The sequence below is a fragment of the Delphinus delphis genome, chromosome 19, assembly GCF_949987515.2.
Source record: "Delphinus delphis chromosome 19, mDelDel1.2, whole genome shotgun sequence".
NCBI lineage: Eukaryota > Metazoa > Chordata > Mammalia > Artiodactyla > Delphinidae > Delphinus > Delphinus delphis.
In genome coordinates this window covers 16,440,677-16,453,459 of record NC_082701.1, presented here as the reverse complement: position 1 = coordinate 16,453,459, position 12,783 = coordinate 16,440,677, and the positions used below count along the sequence as shown (strand labels likewise).

At 42.9% G+C, this 12,783-nt stretch overlaps 1 protein-coding gene across 3 annotated transcripts in view; it reads right to left on the bottom strand.

The window, feature by feature from the left end:
* The window catches only part of KANSL1 (KAT8 regulatory NSL complex subunit 1), a 169,559-nt gene that overhangs the window by 134,590 nt on the left and 22,186 nt on the right, over positions 1 to 12,783 (bottom strand). For 2 of the 3 annotated variants that reach the window (XM_059997144.1, XM_059997146.1), the window contains exon 1: positions 8,101 to 8,230. The exons of the other annotated variant lie outside the window; for it this stretch is intronic. The gene's annotated coding sequence lies outside the window, so the exon portion shown is untranslated. Of the gene's footprint in view, positions 1 to 8,100; positions 8,231 to 12,783 lie in introns of those variants that run through there. 3 annotated transcript variants of the gene reach the window in all.

Here is a 12,783-nt window from a genome sequence, read left to right as displayed (position 1 = left end):
TACTAATACTTAAACATATACTAATACCAGATAGGAATAATAGGAAGGCTATAGGAGTTCATGGTCTAATGCTGGAGACACCAAGAATTATAGCAGTGTCATCAATGCCAAAGATAAAAAGATAGAAATTAGGCGTGAAGGTAAACCCAGATGATAAAGCACTGTTTTTCCTGAAGGGATCAAGCAAGGCTTCAGAAAGAGATGACATTCTGACTGACTACTGAAGGCTAAATAGGGAGGATTCAATATAGAATGACAGGCACATTCATTGCATCCTTAATACCATTGCCTTAGTTCAGAACCTCTTACGTATTACAGTAATCCAGACAGTTGTAATCTCCCAACTGTTCTTTCTTCCTGTCTCAGCAAGCCTTCAACCTAGTACCCACTACCAAAATGATTACTAGAAAGCAGGAGGAAAAAAGGGAAGAAGAGAGGGAACATAACTCCAACCATGTTGTGCTCCTGCTTAAAATCCTTCAGTGACTCTAGGGTAAGGATGAACTCAAACTTCCACACAACATTTATCTGCCCCCCTTTTACACTCAGCCTCATCTCCAACCTGTCCCCACCTTAGCCACCTGAATCTTATAGTTCCAGATTCTTCCATACCCTTGGCACCTTTGCTTTTCAAGTTTTAGCTCAAGATCACATGCTCTTTAAACTATTCCCCATTCATTCCAGGTGAAGTTAGAGGTCCCTTCCACTCTAGGGTCTAATATGCACTCCCATGACACCCTGGGCAACAGCTCATAATGGAACATAAACACCTAGTTTTGTCGCCCTCCCGCCCCAATCCCGACTGTGTATTTCTTAAAAGGAAGGTTATGGCTTGTTTTATCTCTACCCTTACATGTAGCACTGCATCTGGCAGAGAGTGGACCAATACATGTTAGCTAACCTGAGTAGTCTATGCTGAATGCATCAGATGGAGATTCATTATAAAGTTAATGGGGGTGTCTGATCATAAGGTAAAAACAATCTAACAGTAAGCAGGAACGGGGCTTCCCTGGTGGCTCAGTGGTTGAGAATCCGCCTGCCAATGCAGGGGACACGGGTTCGGTCCCTGGCCCGGAAAGATCCCACATGCCGCGGAGCAACTAAGGCCATGTGCCACAACTACTGAGCCTGTGCTCTAGAGCCCGCGTGCCACAACTACTGAAGCCCACGCACCTAGAGCCTGTGCTCCACAACAAGAGAAGCCAATGCAATGAGAAGCCCGCGCACCGCAAGGAAGAGTAGCCCCCACTGGCTGCAACTAGAGAAAGTCCACACTCAGCAACGAAGACCCAACACAGCCAAAAATAAATATAAATAAAATAAATAATTTTTTTAAAAAAGAAGCAGGAACCAACAGAATCTAGGACAGGCTTCAACTACCTCAAGTTCCAGTCATTTACATTGCCAAGCACATGCACTCAGACTGACAAACTTTTTAAGTTACTGTTTTTTTAAGTTACTTTTAAACTACTAAATTTGGCTACATAAGCCTTTTGAAGGCAATACCTATCAAAATTTTAAATGCAACTACTCAGACTTCTACCTAGTAACTGCACTTTTATGAACCTATCCAACAGAAATATTCTCACAGATACATAAGAATATATGCACAATTCTGCTGAAGACAGTTCTTTTACTAAAGAATTGTAATACACAAAAAAAACTAAACTTAAAAGATACAATAGAATATTATGCAGCTATTAAAAAAAAAACTGTTTAGGGCTTCCCTGGTGATGCAGTGGATGAGAGTCCGCCTGCCGATGCAGGGGACATGGGTTCGTGCCCCGGTCTGGGAAGATCCCACATGCCGCAGAGCAGCTGGGCCCGTGAGCCATGGCCGCTGATCCTGCGCGTCCGGAGCCTGTGCTCCGCAACGGGAGAGGCCACAACAGTGAGAGGCCCGCGTACCGGGGGGGAAAAAAAAAAAAACTGTTTATATGTTGATGTGAAAAATCTCTATGATATATAACTAAGTGAAAAAAAAGACCAAGCTACGGGGCTTCCCAGATGGCGCAGTGGTTGAGAGTCCGCCTGCCGCTGCAGGGGACACGGGTTCGTGACCCGGTCTGGGAGGATCCCACATGCCGCGGAGCGGCAGGGCCCGTGAGCCATGGCCGCTGAGCCTGCGCGTCCGGAGCCTGTGCTCCGCAACGGGAGAGGCCACAACAGTGAGAGGCCTGCGTACCGCAAAAAAAAAAAAAAGACCAAGCTACGAAACAGGTAAGATCATGTTTGCATTTAAAAAAAAATAAAATTGTTTTGAAGGATAACTACATATCAAAATATTTACTCATGTTTATCCTATTTCTATTCTATCACTGCATTCAAGTTTCCTTCCAGTTTACCTCACAAAAAACAAAGAAGGAAAAATGTATTTTTATCTCATCTCTTCCTAGCAAACTCTAATAATACAAGTATTTCTGAACAATACTAAAATCGAAGATTTCTTGAAGGGTTCAAGCAATTCAAAAGCAAACAAGTTCTTCTTAGGTTGGGGGGGTAGGGGATGAGGAGGGGGTACCTGACCAAAGTCGAGGGATCTCACTGAATCAACCTATCCCTTTAGAATACTGAATTAAAGATTAACTACAAAAAAACAGCAATCCATTATCTTCTGAAATATGCTTAAAGTCTTCAAACATCCTCAGTTCTCCATGGCAATATATGAGCAGTTTAACGAAACTTTCCTGACAGTTCAACTTATCAGACCAGTTTTCTGCAAAGCCTCTAATGCTAGCAAACATCAGAAGCTAAACTAATTAGCTTTTCGCCTCTATCCCTTCATCATACCCTCCAGTGGAGGTGCTAGTAAGCAGTCACAAAGGCCAAATAGCAAGGGAAAGCCTAGATATCAGTTTTTAGCAATTTTTGGTTTACTGCCCTAACAACAAAATTGTAATTCATCTTTTTTATTCCCAAACACTTCCCCTCCAACTGAATTTAAGCAGGTCTGACCCTAAGCTGCTCCCTTTTTAAAAAGAAATTAAGGGACTTCCCTGGTGGCACAGTGCTCAAGAATCCGCCTGCCAATACAGGGAACACGGGTTCGATCCCTGGTCCTGGAAGATCCCACATACCGTGGAGTAACTAAGCCCGGACGCCACAACTACTGAGCCTGCACTCTAGAGCCAGTGAGCCACAACTACTGAAGCCCGCGTGCCTAGAGCCCATACTCCACAACCAGAGAAGCCACCGCAATGAGAAGCCAGCGCACCACAACAAAGAGTAGCCCCTGCTTCTCCGCAACTAGAGGAAACCCACGCGCAGCAACGAAGACCCAACACAGCCAAAAATAAATAAATAAATGTATTGAAAAAATATATACATATATAAAGAAATTAAAAGCTGAGGGACTCTATTAAGTTTGATGCCACTCAAGCAACTTTTTTCCAAACAAGGGCAGAATCTGCTGTACTTAAAATTCAGAGTGAGATCTCATTTGGGATTCCTGGTTCAAGTAACAAGAACCAGAGTTTTTGATAACATTTAGATAAAACTGCACTGAATTTACCTCCACCTTACATTTCCTCACTCTCAAAAGCTTGGGGAGAAACTGTATTTTTAAAAAGTTAGAACTGGAGGAAAAAAAGGAAAGTTTACAGTCAACAACAATAAAATATATAGCTAAATAATTCCCTAGTGGGCTAGGGCATTCAAATGTTACAATTTTATAGAGCTAGTTTAAAATCTTAGAAAAGCAAGGCTTGCAGAAGGTAACATTTATTAAGCAGCTATCCATTGCCAGAGACCACTACCCAACAGATAAACAAAAATTTAAAAGGTATCTACCTTGAAGAGCCTCTCTTTGACATAATGGTTTAAAATCTTCTTATACAATCCTTAAGTTTTTCTTTCAGACTACCCAAGTTTGTTTTTCATTCATAAATATGAACTGTGCTCTCTACTTTGAAGTCAGTTTCCTCACACCCTACATTTTTGCTTTTACTTTTGTTTGATTAAAGACAAGAAAAGCTTAACACACAAAGAAAAAAAACATCTACTTCAGTTCTTTTTGGAGGCCAAGCTTTTTGGTAAATCATACCTATCAGTTTATTTTCTCCTATACATTTTACCCTACATCCTAAAAGGCAGGCACAGGGCATAATGCAGGAACAAATGATAACCGAACTAATAAATAATAGTGACCCTCCCAATCATATATACTGGTCTTTTCCTATGAGCCACAATTCTCTCCACAATCTGCAAGTGACACCCAAGGACACCACTTTCTTTCTTATCTCTTCTTGTGACCTTCAAATATTGGTGACCTCTATCACAGTGTAATATTTGTCTTTTTAAATTCATATTGTCTTTTCTAAGCATTACTTCGGTTCACTGAGTTTTGATCTCACATTTCAGGGAATGGGAAGTACTGATGAAAGTGTCTTGTTTTGTGTCATGAATTATCACACTCCAGCAGGAATATTTTTGCACAGCTTTTAGTATGCCCAGAGGCTGATATGCAATTTATTATGATAGAAACTATAATTTAAACATACATCTTCAGAAGCAACATGAAGACTCAAAATCCAGACTTAATATAGATTTCCAAGAAATAGCTAAAGTCCTTTTTAGGGAAAGGATGTGGTCCAAGTACTCTGCACTGTCACAGTAAAAAGGCCAGGTGTTTGGGGCCATTTTATTTGAGTCACCTGCACCTGTACTTTTTTATAAAGTGATCAAGTAAAAAGGCACTAATGTAAAATATGCTTCCTGAGACCCAGAACAATCTAACCAATCAAGGCAGAAACTTACTTAAAATAGAGAAAGAGGGCAAAGAAAAGGTGCTTTGAAACTCTAAATAAACCACTCAATAATGAGATTTGCTCTGGGGCAATCAACCGAAGACCACATACTTAGTCTGCACTAGTTCCTCCTTTCCAAACTCAAGGGGATGGAAAGATGTTTGGGGTTAAAAAAAAAAAAAACCAAAAAAACCCCAATTAATTAAAAAAAAAAAAAAGTCTCTCTCTCTCCAGGAAGGAAATCACTTAATTTCTGTGTCTAATGACCTCGCCAAGAAGAAAAAAATAACCCCTACCAAACCCCCCCGCCCAAGGAAGATGACTCAATATAAGAGGAATAAGCAATATTCTTTAAACACAGTACTTTCAATGACTATTATTTAGAAAATCCAACATGGATTAGTAACGTTTTTCACATTTTAAAATTGCTTTTCTAGTACTGTAACAAGGTAACTAAGGTTTACTCAAAAAAGTTCCTAATTAGAACCACTCAATACTAAAATACCCTCTCAAATCAGCATCGTCAACCACAATGGCCCTATGTTTACAGATTGCATGAGTCAGGTTATATCAAACAAAACAAATCTATAACTTGTTACTCACTTTAAAATACAATTAAAATCTGTGATCAATCCAATAAAATCCAGAGTAGTAGAGACATTGGTTACAGTGTAGCATGACTAGAAATGGAAAGGTACTGGCAGTGTTTGAAGAAGAAAAAAATAGTTATTTTCCTTTCCTCTCACCTTGATAAAAGTTAAAAGAGAACTAAGGCTTACTCATTTTCTAGCTTCCAGAATTTTCCTCAACAGGATAATGATAAGTCACCTAACAATCAACGTGTGCTCTGCAGGTTTAACCATAGGAATAACGTGTGTAGGCAGGAAGAAAATCATACAAAGATTTAACATCTCACTTTGGTAAAGCACAAAAGTCAAACACTAAAATTCTGAATAAGCCTTTCAAGAAAGATGCAGCAACACTTCTAAATACCTCACTTAAGTAGATTCACAAAGATAAAAGGACCAAAACCCCACCATACCTCAAGGCTCTATCAATACTTAATTGATCACTCTTAACTGTCTACAGATGTAAATCAAAAATACTTTTCATATACTTAAATAAGGCAGTCATCAGAGACCAATCATCTTTACCACAATACAGATGTTAAGAATCTTTGTCACATCTATGTTTCCCTCCAAGTGGTACACACTTGAAAATTAAAAATTGACCACCTCAAATCATGAGATCACTAACAAATACATCAAATATGCTAAAGGTCAAAGGAATGCATACTTTGTAGGATAAACCTAGCGGAAATCGAAATCAGAATTCCATGACTGAGGATAGTTATCCCACATTTATAATACATTTTTTAGATTCCCAAGAGATGAGCATTTTTACCTTGCCTTATTTTTAGAACTACACATCACACTGCACATATCACATGACATGATGTAACTGTTAGCAAAGAAAATGGCCCAAAACCATTGAAAATATACATGGTAGAGGAAACGAATCAATGCACACAAGAATCACTATATTTCATATTGACTTTTTGAAATTTTTTAAACACACGACAGATCTTTTTTCAAATTGGAAACGCGGTTAGTAAGCTCTGTAGAAACAACACAGAAATGTATTCGGTATTTTATAAAATAGGAATTTACCCAACTACGGGGAAAACTGATATGAAGAAACATAATAGAAAAACATTCTTCTAAATCTATAGGATTAGTAGTAAAAATTCTCTGGATCAAAAACGTAACAGAAACATAATGAAATACCTTCAGGTAGAAAACAATTATTACTCAAAAGTGTTCACTATTGTTGCGAGAAAAGAAAAATAGTTTTAAATGACAGGCATGTAGACAATTGAAAATTTCTAAATTGGTCAGACTGTATGCTAGAAAAAGAACTAAGTATAGCCTGTAGAAGGGGGGAGGGGAAAACACACCCACTTAAGCCCTTGTAAATAGTGGTTTCTTTAAAGGGCCCAAAAAGCAGGGAAAATACTACAGACTATTCTGAGAAATGGAAAACATATTCCAATGTTCTACTTTCCATACTTGAAAGTGCTTTAGAAACGAAGTTCAGTAACAACCTATAACTATATCATGATTATGCAAGGCAAAGATTATGTAATTTTATCGTTTATTATAAATGTCCGATTTTAAAACTAAAAAAACAAAAACGTTTTGATCTCTCTAATGGGGAGGAGAGAAGTTCTTCTGGGCTACAATTTAAAAATATAAACACACACCCCAAAACAAACAAAAAAACACAATGATTGCTAGCCACGTGACAAAGGAGATGGCAACACCAGGATTGTGAATGGAGGGGAGGGAGGCGAGGCAGGAGGACTAGGAAGATTTCTCGGAACTTTGGGGACCTCGGGATTCGGGTCTCCCGACCCTTAAGGTACCAAACTCTAGCCCTATTAGTTGTACTGTTAACATTCTCAAGTAGTTTATTAATAGGTCACGAAAAATGCTCCAGTGACCTCCAGAATAAAGGGGGGAAAACGGAGGAGAAGGAGAGAGCAATTTAAAGTGGCGCCATCATGTCACCCCTTCTCCCCTGAGGCAATCAATAAGCAAGAGTTAAGTAACGTGTTTCTCCAAAAAAAACCACACTGGGATCCCGACAACGGAAAACAAAAGGATTTTTAAGTAAAGCATGGGGGTAAGGCTGTTTATCCTATGGAAAACAATCAAATTATTTGCTGAGAATCAAAAGACAGTCAGCCGGAAAACAGGCCCCCCAAACTCACTTAAAAGCAAATAAATGTCTCTTCCTCTTTAGTTTAAAAAAAAAAAAAAAAACACGTCCGCCTGAGGGAGACTAGATCTGAAAACGTAAGTGACCTCAATTTACAAGCAACAAAAATAATAAATAAATGAAACAAATAACCATCTCACTAAACAATCAGAGTTGTGATACACACCGTGAAACGCGCAAGATGTGTGTTTCGGCCAGAGAAAGGCCTTTTGCAGTCAAGAGAAGTTCAAGGCGAGAGCAAGAGTTTGTTTGGGTTTTTTTTTTTTAAACCGGAATAAATCGTGTTCTTAAGGCCGCATTTTTAAATAGAACGCCAAAGGAAAAGCTGGCGAACGAGGCGGCAGCTGGTGGGGAAGGGCCCCCGCACACCCCCGCCCTTGGGGCGACTCCCAGCCTCGGACCCGCAGCAGGGAAGCCCGGAGAGGCCATTTAAAGTTCCGGGGATTTTTCCTGCCCTGCCCTGCCTTTCTAGTTACAACTAACAAAGAGAGGGAGAAATGGGAGCCACAGGGAGAGCGAGGAGAAGGAGAAAGGGCAGCGGGAGGAGGAGAGGAGCAGCAGCAGCAGCACCTACCACGTGATGGAAGAGCGTTGCCCGGGCGGATTCAGCCCCACAAAATGGGCGCAGTTTGCAAACAGCCCCCGGCCTGGGCGCCGAGGGCCGGCGGCGGCGGCGGGCGGGGGCGCGCGGCGGCGGCTCCGGCCCGGGCCCGCCGCTCTCCTCCCCCCCGGCGCCCGGAGCCGCCCTGACTTTCCGGGCGGGGGGGCGAGGCGGAGGGGGAGGGGAAGGCGGCGGCGGCGGGGAGCGGCCGCTTTTTCTTCTCTTTCGGGCTCTTTCTCCGGCCTTCCTCGGCTCCGGCGGGGCCTGGGCACGGCCGGGGACAACAGCCCGGCCGGGAGGACGGGCGGGCGGGGGCAGAGAGTGAAGCCGCCCCCCCGCCCCGCACAAACAAGCGCCGCCGTCTGCAGCCCAAGCCCGCACCCCGGCCGCCGCCCCCGGACGCCTCTTCCCGGCCGGGGGGAGCACTCCAGCCGCCCCCCGCACCGCCGCGGCGAGACGAGTCGGCTTCGCTAAGGTGCTCGGTTCTCCCGCCGGCTCGGCGAGCGGTGGCGGCGGTGGCGGCGGCACTGGGAAAATGGCGGCCGAGCTTCTTTTCCCTCCCCCCCTTTAATCTGAAGCGGAGGGAGAATGGAGCGAGCGAGCGAGCGGGCGAGCGCCGGGGACACGGGGAGGAGGGACAGCAGCGCCTCCGCCGGCTGCGGCTGCGGCGGCGAAGGGCCGCTCCGCCCCGGCGCGCCGCCAGGGGGCGCCCACCGCGCCGCCCCCGCGAGCCTCCAGGAGGCGCGGCCGCCGCCGCCGCCTCAGTCAGTCATGGCTGCTCGCCGCGGCCGCTGTTTCTGCACCTCCAGCTGCGGAGGCCGCGGCGCCGGGACCCAGCCGCTCCCAGACGTGCGGCGGCGGCACGCGGCACTGCGGCAGGCGGGAGCGGACCCTCGCTCCGGCTGGGGTGAGGCTAGCCTGAGGCACTGACGCCGTCACATTCCTTCCGCGCTTGGGCTGACAAGGCCGCGCGCCGGCTGTGAGGGGCAAGGCAGGCTGGCGCGACAGAGCAAGAGGACGTGAGCGAGGGAACTGTTTGTACTGGGTAGTAAATAGGCTAATGCCGTCGGTACCACATTATTCCAGGGCTAAACGTGCGCTGAATCAAGTGGGGAGCTCTCTGACCAGTGAACCGCTTCCTGCCGCCCTTTGTCCTAGCAGCCTGACTCCGTACACTGCAGCACGCCTGGGCACTAGCCCCAGCGCCACGATCCGCAGCCGCCAGGGTTAAAAAAAAAAAAAAAAAAAAAAAAAAAAAGCGCACGTCCTCATTGCGCAGGCGCGGGCCAGGGCCCGCGTCGGGCCAGCCCGGGAAGGGACAGCCGGGAGCGAGAGGGGAAGAGATGGCCCACCAGCGCCAGGCCCGCTGGGAACTGTAGTTTTCGTTAAGAAGCACGCGTCTGGTTTTGGGTGTCACGGCTTGGCGAATCCACCAAAGCAGGCAAATGGCATTACACAATGAGTATTTATGCTTCCTGTCTCCACCAAAAGGAAGTTCACTGCTATGCTAAAAGTTTAACAAAGAACTCCACAGAGAAACCCAAATCTCCCGACAAAAAGCAAACTTCCACTTTCCTACCAGAGTTGGTTTAAAGTGGTGGCACTTTATCATTTCTCATGACCAGTTTGTCAGTACAGTATTTTATTCCTTTCCCAAAATAGGGCCTTAAAATAATGGAAGTTTTTCTAGGTTAAAAAAATTCAGCAATATAATGCGAAGTGTCACATTTACACAAATTATAATCCACTATCCTCTAAAACGAAAGAAAAAGTTGCCAAAAGATGAATCCAGTGCTTAGAGGTTTAAAAAAGGAACTCTGGTATTCATCAAAATATTACTTTAAATTACAGAACAACAAAAAAAATGTTTCCAACAATTAAATCATCAAATGCAGCAGATGAGAAAGGTATGTATGCTCTACTACCAAAAAGGAAGATGAGAAACGCTCAATACTTTTTTGTGGCTTACCAAAACCAATATCCGGTGGTATGCGTCACTTCTGTTAGGCCAAAAAACAGCCCAACAGCTTGTCCTGCCACAAATTTTAACTCACTAGCTCCTACAGCATCTACACCTATATTTCCATTTGTACCCTTAAAATCACACTCTTAATCATAGTCATGGTTCTCAAATATCAAAAGAAAGTCACAGGGTCAAATTACACAAGAATAAAAAAAAATATGTATACATATTTGTATACACATCCAAAAGAGATCCTAGTCTTGGCTTTTTAAATTATAATCCTGGGGGGGGGTTAGTTGATTGAAAAATGTATACACACATCTCCATATAAATAGTTATTCCACAAAATATAGCAGAAAGTGTTGAACACAATTCTAAAACCAACAGATGGCGAACTAGAGCCCTAATGTGAGGATTCTGAAATCCAAATGAGCAGAATGAAAATACCAAATAAGGCTTAGCCCTTTGCAGTGTATACTTAAATATTATGTTCAAAGACACTCACCACAAAATAATTAATTTTACTACTGCTTCGATTCTTAAAACTCAAGTGTCAGATTTAATTAGGCCCCCAAATAACCAAGGTTATAAAATACATTCTTTTCAAATGATTAAGAAAGAGGTGGAAATGCTCATTTTTAAACATGCATTTTGGGTAAAAGTAAATCCCCACTTTCCCCTTTTCTCATTGCTTAGCCCAAGAGTAGGGAGTTCACAGTGTTTATGGCACTTAATTTCTTTTACATTGTTATCTCGAATCAGATGTCTTTCTGCTCAGACACCAATTTTTCCAAATAAGGACACTCAAAGGTGAGCTACTACAGACACAAAAATCTTAGACAAATACATTTTCCAAAACACAGTGGATGTCAAGGCTGATTACACACACACACACACACACACACACACACACACACACACACACACACACACACGGGCTTCCCTGGTGGCGCAGTGGGAAGATCCCACATGCCGCTGAGCAACAAAGCCCGTGTGCCACAACTACTGAGCCTGCACTCTAGAGCCCGCGTGCCACGACTGCTGAAGCTCGCATGCCACAACTACTGAAGCCCGTGCGCCTAGAGCCCATGCTCCGCAACAAGAGAAGCCACCGCAATGAGAAGCCTGCGCACTGCAACCGAGAGTAGGCCCCACTCGCCACAACTAGAGAAAGCCCACACACAGCAACAAAGACCCAATGAAGCCTAAATAAAACAATTTATTTTTTAAAAAAAACGCATACTACTCATTTTCCAAATCATTCTTGGAATAGTCACTGTGATTGACTGTCCTCCGATATCCACTCTATCCTAGTAGATTAGTTTCAACCCATTCTCTTTGCCAATGATTGGTTGGGAATGGGCATGAAATGTAATCCTGGCCAATGTGACACGAGTGGAAGCGCACTGGAAGGCCTCCAAGAGAGAAAAGATTCTTCAGTCCTAAAGATGAGATGAGGAAGAAACAGTCCCTTTTCAGGTAATGCTGAACATGACACTTCACACTGCTACAGTCACCTTACAGCAAGCCTGAAGATGCCACCAACATCAAAAAGGGCAGAATGGAGAACTGGCAAGTACCTTGGTCCTTGGTGACAGCATTAAATGATTATATCAAACAATCCTGACATCTGCAAGACTTCTGGACTTCCAGCTACATGAGACCAAGGTAACAACAAACACTTCTTTATTGTTTAAGCCGATTTGAATTAGGTTTCCTATACCTGAAGTCAAAAACATACTGATTATTTTCTCATATTTTAGTGTATTTGTATACTCTAAAATACTTTATGGATAATTTATATTGTCATATTTTATATAACCTATAGACCAGTCCTTTCCTCATATACACAACTCTGTACCCATCCATGTCTTTATCTATGTGAACTTTCTGCCCTGAAAAAGAGGACCATCCCTCCTCACCACCAATCCTTGTTCATTCCTCTCCCCCAATCCACCTCTAATTTATTTTTCCTTCAAGAAAACAGTAATAAGAGAATTCCCTGGCAGTCCAGTGGTTAGTACTTGGCACTTTCACTGCCATGGGCCCGGCTTCAACCCCTGGTTGGGGAACTAAGATTCTGCAAGCCGGATAAATAATAGAATAGGAAAGAAAGAAAAAGAAAACAGTAATAATAACAATAATGTGGATAATTGGCACTGTATTACCCTGCTCTTGGTTAAATGCTCTCTGTAATTCCACTGAGGTTGTTTTCATATACCAATCTTGCCTCCTAAAGCCAGCCTCAAAGCTCTTAAAAGCAGGAACTATGATTATTCCAACTTTTCTGATTTATTACCCTGATCTATACAATAAACACACTCCAAAAAGGCACTCTTTAACTTCTTCACCATATATCTTCTAACAACCCAGAAATTCCTAAGCAGAATATTCTAACACAAATTCAGTATTTCATATGTCCGGACCAATCTCAAAAGGACAAGGGATTATTCTATGTTGTACTTAAAAAAAAAAAAAAGAAAAGAAAAAGCAATTATTAAAGTAACTCAGGAGAGAAAGTCCTAAAGCCTAAACCGTTTAGTTTCAAAAGGACAGAGACCCAGTTTTTGTTATTTGCCATTGCATCCCAGGGACCTAGTCCAGATATCACAGAAATGAACACATCAATCTATATAAGACAATATTAAAATTATATCATGGAAGAAACATTTTTAAACTGAAATTGGTGCATG